General features: G+C 39.9%; 1 non-coding gene across 1 annotated transcript; it reads left to right on the forward strand.

Moving 5' to 3' along the window:
* The first annotated feature begins 1,259 nt into the window (after positions 1-1,259).
* On the forward strand, positions 1,260-1,363 carry LOC123459684. The gene has a single exon (XR_006636442.1). It is a non-coding gene; the product is annotated as a U6 spliceosomal RNA (small nuclear RNA).
* Positions 1,364-9,462: the final 8,099 nt, after the last annotated feature.

Consider the following 9,462-nt stretch of genomic DNA (forward strand, 5'->3'; position numbering starts at 1 on the left):
AGTTTGTAAATTTTTGTCATGTTGATTTTTTGTTTCTTACATGTCTGGATGTTGAATGTATTATTGCTTTGATCTTGTTTTTCATCCTTAAAATTTGTTCCTTTGTTTACTCATCTTTTCAAAACTAAATGTTATATTTTTAAAGGTTATACTCTTATAGCACCTCTCTACAGATCAGCTACATGACCCCCCAAGCTCATGGATCAGATGAATTAGTATTAGCTAGAAGAAGACACGAGAAGGAATGACCCCCATGCTCATGGATCACATGAATTAGTATAGCTAAAATGGCCAGCCTATTGAAAGCAATAGACAGATCCAATGCAATTCCAACTTGCCAGCAAAATTCTTCACAGAGTTAGAAAAAAATAGTCTCAAAATTCATATGGAAATACAAAGGGCCTAAGACAGCCCAAAATTTCATCAGTTAAAGGACTACATTTGGTAGACTCACCATACTTAATTTCAATATATACCAAAAATACATAGTAATAAAAACAGCATGGTACTGGAACAAAATAGGCCAGTGGAATAGAAACAGATCGATGGAACAGAGTAAAAGATCCAGGTATGAGTCCAAGTTACTACAGATAGCTGATCTTTGATCAATGGGCCAAAAATGCTCCTTGGAGAAAAGACAACATTTTCAACAAATGGTTCCAAATAACTTGGATAACCAAAGTTAGAAGAATGAATTTAGAGCCCCTTCACTCACCCTGTACCAAAATCAATTCCAAACGAATCAAAGACTTCAATAAGATATGAAACTCTAAAATGGTTAAAAAAAATAGGGAGAACAGTCCAAGATATAGGTATAAGGAAAGAGTTTCTGAATAAGACCCCAGTAGCAAATAAGACAAACTCTAAACCACTTGTACTTCATGAAACTAAAAGTCTATTGTACAGACAAGCAAACCATCAACAGAATCAATAGACAACCTACAGAATGAAGAAAATGCTTCTCAGCTATATATCTGACAGAGGTTTAATATCCACAACCTACAAAGGACTCACTGAACTAAACAATAAAAAAGTCACCCACATCTGCATTTAAGCTGGGGCCATAAGGTTCAGAGACAGCAGCACTTGGGTGGAAGGTATACCTTTGTATTTTGGAGCTGAGAGTATCAGTATTTTAGTAGTGAAATGAGGATGACATGGGGAAAGTGGGAGAGGAAATAAAGTGAGAATTAAATTACATAAGGAGGAAGTATGCATAGCAGAGAGATTAATGTAGGTATGTAAAGGCATTGTAAATGGTGCTCACTTCAGCAGCACATATACTAAAATTGGAACAATGCAGAGACTAGCATGGCCCCTGCTCAAGGATGACATGTAAATTCCTGAAGAGTTCCAGATTTTTATGGAAATCAACATGGAGATTCCTAGAAAGGATGGACACAGAACTACCAACAGACCCATATATTCCCTTAGTGGGCATTTATCCTAAATGCGCCAAGCATCACTAAAGAGATATTTGCTCAACCATGCTTATAGCTGCTCAACACATTATAGCTAAGAACTGGAATCAACCCAGATGCTCATCACTGGATGAATGGGTAATGAAGTTGTGGTACATTTACACAGTGGAATTCTACTCAGCAGTAAGAAAAAAACAATAAAAAATTTTAGAAAAATGGACAGACTTGGAACAGATCATACTCTGCGAATTCACACAATCACAGAAAGGCAAACACTGCATGGTGTCACCTATCTGCATTTTCTAACTTGGACCTGCTGGAGTTGCTGACATACCTGATAGGCAACTCAAGGCCCAGACAATAGGGATGGAAAAGTTTTGGGAGAGAAGAGGAGGAAACAAACAGTAAATCCAAAATGAGCTGGTACCATAGAACCTTTTATCCTTGGAGATAACATAAAATACACAACCCTCAAAAGGAGTAAGGGCGGGGGGAACACCTGAAATGTACAGCCCTGGAGAGGGTGTGGTGAAGCCTAAGATTAAAAGATTTTTTTTTTTTTTTTCTGTTTCTGGCCTGTAACTCCCAGTACCAGAGATTGGTTGCTATCCACATTGAGTTGCTACCCACATTGAGTTGTTGATTGGAGAGACCTATAAGGTCCCCAAGTCAAGACAGCTTTCTGTCAAAGCACTTGATTACCTGAGGCAAAAGGTGAGACACTATTGCTGAAGACACCATATGCTGTTGACACAGAGCATGGAAAGACCAGGATGGAATTCAGAAGAAAGCCAGTCCCCAGACAGTTAGCCTGTCTAGTGCTGAAAAGTGCTACATGAGCTACTGGGGGAAAGTGGTCAACAAAAATAATCTGAACAACCAGAGGTCTAAGATACTCAGAAGCAAACACTCTGACACAATGTACATGCCAGTATGATAGTGCCACACAGCCGTAATCTATAGCTTTCTGATTGGCTAAGAGATCCACTCAGTGTAAAACAACCCATATCTGGAATTGGGAACCATATCAGAATCCTACGGAGACAAAGATTATGCTCTCCAGTGTCAAGGTGTCACTAGTCATCAAATATACATCAAATTCTTCCTAAATTAATAATGCTTATCCCGTTTAAACTAGGTTGACTTCACTCTTCATTGAGAAGCTGGTCTCTTTCAGAAAGGTAGTGACACCAGAGAAGATAAAGTAGCCGGGACACTTCAGCCAAGCCACAGCTAAAACCACAGAGGAATGCGGAACTGAGCAAGTGTTTTGCTTGCATGTTGAACCTGATAATCAGCGCCAGGTTGTAGGAGACAGACTGAGGATAATGAACACCTACCAAAGCAGAAATCCAGAGGTCCCTAATAGCTTGTCACTGAAGTAGACTGAAAATTAACCCTTTGTGGCTCAGGGAATTTTGTGGAAGAGGGGGCAGAAAGATTGGAAGAGCCACAGGTTGAGATATTATGACCAGAGGTTTTCCCTCCCACCCAAAATAACTGACTGCTGCTCCATAGGAAATGCCTGTAACCCCACTGAGGAGCATCCCCAACAGAATGGAGGCAGGGATGACGGAAAAGAGTGTACCAACACATGATGCATCCATATGAAATAAGTTGGAGCCAGGCGTAGTGGTGCACGCCTTTAATCCCAGCACTTGGGAGGCAGAGGTCGGAGGATCGTTGTGAGTTCAAGGCCACCCCGAGACTCCATAGTGAATTCCAGGTCGGCCTGAGCTAGAGTGAGACCCTACTCCGAAAACAAACAAACAAACAAACAACAAAAACAAATATAAAAAGGATATTGTAGGGCTGGAGAGATGGCTTAGTGGTTAAGCACTTGCCTGTGAAGCCTAAGGACCCCTGTTCAAGGCTGTATTCCCCAGGACCCACGTTAGCCAGATGCACAAGGGGGTGCACTCGTCTGGAGTTCGTTTGCAGTGGCTGGAGGTCCTGGCGCACCCATTCTCTCTCTCTCTCTGTCTCCCCCTTTCTCTCTCTGTTGCTCTCAAATAAATAAATAAAAATAAGCAAACAAACAAAATTTAAAGTGTAAATTTGTAAGTAATAAATGAATAACTAAATAAAAGCAATAAAATGAAATAAAAGGTAATGGGGCCACCAGCCAGCATCATTTCCTCTTGATCGAGAATACATGTTTTATCCCTCTCCGGGAATGTCTTCTGCGTCAGTCTCCACAGGCGGCGGAGATGGTGATGCTTCTCCCAGTAATGCCCCGCCTTCCAGGTGAGAAGGAAGTCAGCAAGGAAAAATCTCTTTCTTCCAGAATAAACTTCTCTGAGGCCTCTGCCTCCAAGTTACACCCAGTGTTTGTTATTGTGGGGCTTGATCTTTCTACAGGCAGGGCTGTGTGGGACTGAGGTTCCCAGGGTGTGGATGGTCAGCCCACCTCAGCGTACCTGGGTGCATCGTCAGGACTCTGCGCTGGGTTCCACCGAGAATTTCATGTGAGCCATTGTAGCTCCCTGCGACAATGGCAGAGGAGGGGATCCTTCTCTCCTGGTCTCTGCTTCAGATTCCTGGTCTACTTTTTTTGTTCCTCTAACCTGCTACCCAGCTCTCAGCCACTCCCCGTGCTTGACTTACCTGGCGTCTGACTGCAGTTGCTGGCCCTCCGCTCTCCATCACTGCCGCGCCTGCTCACCGCAGCACTTCGCTGAAGGCTACAGCTGACAAGGGCTGGCAGGAGCCGTGAGCTGCAGCTGGGCACGGGCAGCTGGGCTTCCCCCTGAGAAATTCTTACCTAAGCTTATTTCCTTTTTCTTTCTCTTACATGAATGGGAATCTATTTCTTTTTAGTTTAAGTTTTATTATTATTATTATTTATTTATTAGAATCAGAGAGAAGGAGAGAGAGAGAGAGAGAATGGGTGCTCTGGGGCCGCTAGCCAAGGCAAACGAATTCCAGACACATGCGCCACCTTGTGCATCTGGCTTATGTGGGATCTGGAGAATCGAAGCTGGGTCTTTAGGCTTTGCAGGGAAGCACCTTAATCACTAAGCCATCTCTCCAGCCCAAAGTTTAAGTTTTTTTTTTTTTGAAAAATTTCTCACAAAGGGGCAACTTCAAACCAATCATATTATCTGGAAGTCACTGGAGTTTCTGGAGTCACATGGTGTTTATTTAAAAATATTTTTAGGGCTGAAGAAGTGGCTTAGCAGTTAAGGTGCATGCATGCGAAGCCTAAGGACCCAGTTGTGATTCTCCAGATCCCATTTAAGCCAGATGCACAAGGTGGCACATATGTCTGGAGTTTGTTTGCAGTGGCTGGAAGCCCTAGTGCACCCATGGTCCCCTCTTTTCTTTAATAAATAAATAAATAAATAAATAAATAAATAAATAAATATCTTTATTTATTTGAAGAGAAGGAGAGGGGGAGAATGGGATGCCAGGGCCTCTTGCCACTGCAAACAAACTCTAGATTCATCTGGCTTTTCATGGATATTGGGAAATCAAACCCAAGCCATCAAGCGTTGCAAGCAAGTGACTTTAACCACTGAGCAATCTCTCCAGCCCAGCTTATGACCTTTTATTTTTAACAAAGCAATTATTTTTCCTTTTATCTTAAAGCAGTTTCATTTCATTTTAGTCAATATCATAAAGGGGTTTTATCTTCAAGAAGATTCTTTTTACTCACTAGATTACTTAAAAAAATCTAAATTTTGAGACTACATATACGAATGTACTATAAACTGTAAGAAAGCATCTGAGTCATTTTCAGACTTAACAAATTAAAAGCCATTATTCTCACAAATGTGAACTCACCTTCCCAGGCCACCCCAACCCCCCGAAATAAACTTCTGTTGACTTAGAAGGCTGATTGCCCTATCAGGATTTAGTGATTATGGAAAGTTGAAATGTTACAGATTCAGAACCAAAATTACTGTGGTTCTGAATCTGCTGCCTTTAGTTACCATTATGCTCATTGATCACCCGCCTCTTTATCTGACCCAACATCCTTTCAACTATCAGTTCAAACTTTTGGAATATATTAACTTAGCGGGCCACTAACTTCCACCAACATCAAAGCTGAAAACATCATTAGACCACATCAGAGATCTATAGAAGAGATTTCTGCTCCCTGCTGGAATCCATCTACCCAATGTTCTCATCAATGTATTCAGTAAATGCCTTAATTTATTATTTTTTTGCTCTGTCACCAAAAAAGCACATTTAACCATTTCCAGGACTTAGAACAAGTTATTAGGGGCAAGTGAATCCATGCTTCCCAGCCCAGATCACTCATCTTTTGCTCAGAATAAACTATTAATTATTTTAGAGCTGTGTTTCACATGGGCACTAAATAATTTTAAGACACCCTCTTCATGAAATAAATTATAACTATAGATTATTACCTATGTGATAATTTTAAATCACAACTGATTCTAACTATCCTTTTCTTAAGCTTAGTGCTTAATAGCATACTTGGGTTTTTACTACTACTTGAAACCAATAAATAACAGGCTTATTCAATTTTTTATGGCCAAATATACTTAATGACTAAAGAAAAACATGTGATTCTTACTCAAAGATTTCTTAATAGAGAGATGTAATTATTTTCTTTAATAGGATTGCGATAATATGGCTAGCAACATGTTTTTCATAGCCAGGCTTCCTTGGAGATGTTACAATCCTTATACTTCCTCTTATTTTCTTTATTAGGGAAATTAGTGTATTCCCTGGTATTAAAAGGAATTTGTTACATTTATTTACCTTTCCTCCTTTTTTCTTTAATATTTAAAATTCTCAGTGCCTCAAGATTTAATTACTTTTTTTCCTCAAGGTGTTTATTGTTGATTCTGCCATATCCTAAGATGCTCATGGTATCTTTATTAGATTCAAAGGTGAGAGTGCCAGTGTTTACATTGTCTGTGACCACACTGTGAGTAAACAGACTGCAAAATTATGGGTAAGTTATTCACAATGGCAGATGTTGCTGGCAATAATTCTTATATGAAAATCTACCTGGTAAATCCCAGAAATCAAAACACACTTCCATCTATCTGTAGCTGGTGTTTCTCCCTCTAGTTGTTCCCTCAGTAAGCTACTTGGATGGAATAGCAATGAAATGACTACATTATTTTTTACACAAAAGTTTGCAATAATCCCTTCCAAAGGAAAGATGTTTTCTTTTTATTCTCTTTTACTAAACACTAGGGAAGTCATTCTGAAAAGGTAAAACAGAAACGACAAATTACAAAACAAACTGTGCTGTGATTTGTGTAACAAACTAAACTAAACTATGACTTACAAAACAAACTATATAAATCCCATAAATGGGCTGGAGAGATGGCTTAGTGGTTAAGCACTTGCCTGTGAAGCCTAAGGACCCCGGTTTGAGGCTTGGTTCCCCAGGTCCCACGTTAGCCAGATGCACAAGGGGGCACACGCGTCTGGAGTTCGTTTGCAAAGGCTGGAAGCCCTGGCGCGCCCATTATTTCTCTCTCCCTCTATCTGTCTTTCTCTCTGTGTCTGTCGCTCTCAAATAAATAAATAAAAAATCTAAAAAAAAAAAAAATCCTATAAGTACCCATGTTAGTTTGAATGTATGTCTCCCAATAGACTCAGGAGTTTGATTAAAGCTTGTAAACTGGATTTCTAGCTGCCTGGCTGGAAGAGGTGTCACTGGGCATCCAGCGCTATGGTGTGTTCAGGGGTTGTTCTGATTGTCCAGCCTAAAGATGTGGGGTGCTTGAGTTCTCTCTGGGTCCCTGCTGCTGGCCATTTGCTGGTGTCTCTTTGCTTAGATCTGTCAAAAGTGGCCAGCTGCTTCTGCCATCAGTGGAACTTCCCCCAGATCTATAAGGTTCAAATGAATCCCTTTCTCTATAAACTGTGTCTGGTTTGTAAGTTCATCCTAGCAGTACGGAACTGAATACAACAGTACCTTTCTCTAAAATTTCCCTTTGAGAAATCTGGGTGACTTGGTTAGTGTTGTTCTGTCTCTTAGTCATGTAATTCAATAAACTAAACTTTGGGTTACCAACAAATCTATGATGTATATAGGTAGATGCTTAGATCAATCTTACTAATGTCATTACTTTCTTGGTCATCCATCACCGTAAGCAAACTGTGTTCTTGTCGTCTGAAGCTTAAGTATTTGTAACTATCACTATAACCTTTGTCTCCTGTAAGATAATGTAGATGTATCTGAAAAGAGAAAAAGACCACATTGTCATTCCAAGTCCATGGTCATTTCAAAACCAGGTGGCATCCAACCCTTTTGGTATTGAATGATGATTTTGGTTCTACAGACTATATGAAACAGAGCTACGGAAAGCAACATAGTGCTCATGTATTCAGTAAGCAAGCACTGGCCTCTGGTGCCTTTTTGTTTTTTGAGATTGTGCCAGCAAGGATAGAAGAAACCTAACCAAGAACAATGGCACAAAGGCTTGTATATGGAAGTCTGAGGAAAAAGCCAAGTAGCCAACATCTTGCTTATATAAAAATATGTTCACTGGGCTGGAGAGATGGCTTAGTTGTTAAGGCATTTGTCTGCAAAGCCAAAGGATCCCGGTTTGAGTCTCCAGGACCCATCTAAGCCAGATGTACAAGGGGGTGCATGCATCTGGAATTCGTTTGCAGTGGCTGGAGGCTCTGATGCACCCATCTCTCTCTCTCCCTCTTTCTCTCTCTCAAATAAGTAAATAAATAAAATACGTTTTAAAAATATGTCCACTTATTTATTTGCATCCACCTTTATATGGGCTCTAGAGCACTGAACGCTGATAGGCTTTGTAAGCAAGTACTTTTAACCACTGCACCATCTCCCAAACCCCTGGCAGCTTTCTTTGAATAGAACATATAATATTATTGTGGAAAACTTCATTTCCCATGCAGGTATTATCTCCCTTGCCATGATATGGATGGTTAGATGTTATGTTTTTCCAAACCTAAACCTTCTTGATGTCATAGAACTTAAGATATGAGTAAACCTTCACCTTAATAAGTTTTCTGTTTATCTTTTTCCCTGACTCCCCTTATACTGGCTTTCTTTTGGTCCTCCTCACCACTGATTACTGTTATTTTTGACATAATAACATTTTCCTCTTTGGCACCATCCTTATTAAGCTTGTATGCAAACCTTAAGCATCATTGCCACACATGATAATTTACTTCCCATGTTCTAACGAAAATAAGAATGAAGTTTTTCATAACTGAAGGTACTACTCCAGAGGATATTTGATCTTATTAGGATCTCACTGAAAGAAATAATCACTAAACCATGGGAGCACATTAACTTTCTGGGTATCATTTATACAGAAGTTATCTACCTTTAGCACATATAACTGCATTTTTTAGCATATCACAAGCCTACCAGAAGCCCAGTCAAAGACTTTCAGTCCATTGTTGAATGGGCACTTGTTGGATCAATGTTTACAACTGTGCATATAACAAAGAAATTAACTGACTTGTTCAAGCCGTTTATGAATTAGGCTTTGTGTTTTACATGCTTATCTTACTAAATAAAAAAAGCAAGGAAATTATTTTATAACCTCTAATTTTTCAGGTTTTAAGGGGTATGGAAAAATTGAACAATATCACATATTTGGTAAATATTAGACTTTGCTCTCAGGAAGCAATCAGTGTGGCTGAGCAAATAGCAATATTCACAGAACAGTGATATAATAAGGTAGACAAAATACATATCCAAGGCCATTACCTTAGTAATTCCCCCCACACTTGAATTTGGCTGATTTCCAAACTAAATAGAAGTTTAGTTGGTTCTTGGTGATGTTTTTGGGAAGTCTAATAGCTTGGAAGTATTCAGCCTCTAGTGAGGAACTTCGCATCATGACATAATGAAGGGATCTGATCACAAGGCAGAGTGAACATGTTGCTTTGAGTGTCTCTTCCGCTTATAAACCACTGGTGCCAACATGGGGACCTGACTCATGACCTCATCTACTCTTAGTGATCTCTCAATGACCTCATTTTCAAATTCCACAAACTCTTCTATCAGGCTTATATCCATAGCTGTGCCCTGTCACGCCCGCCTCACCAGCAAGGAGGACGC

This window comes from Jaculus jaculus, chromosome 3 (genome assembly GCF_020740685.1).
Source record: "Jaculus jaculus isolate mJacJac1 chromosome 3, mJacJac1.mat.Y.cur, whole genome shotgun sequence".
NCBI lineage: Eukaryota > Metazoa > Chordata > Mammalia > Rodentia > Dipodidae > Jaculus > Jaculus jaculus.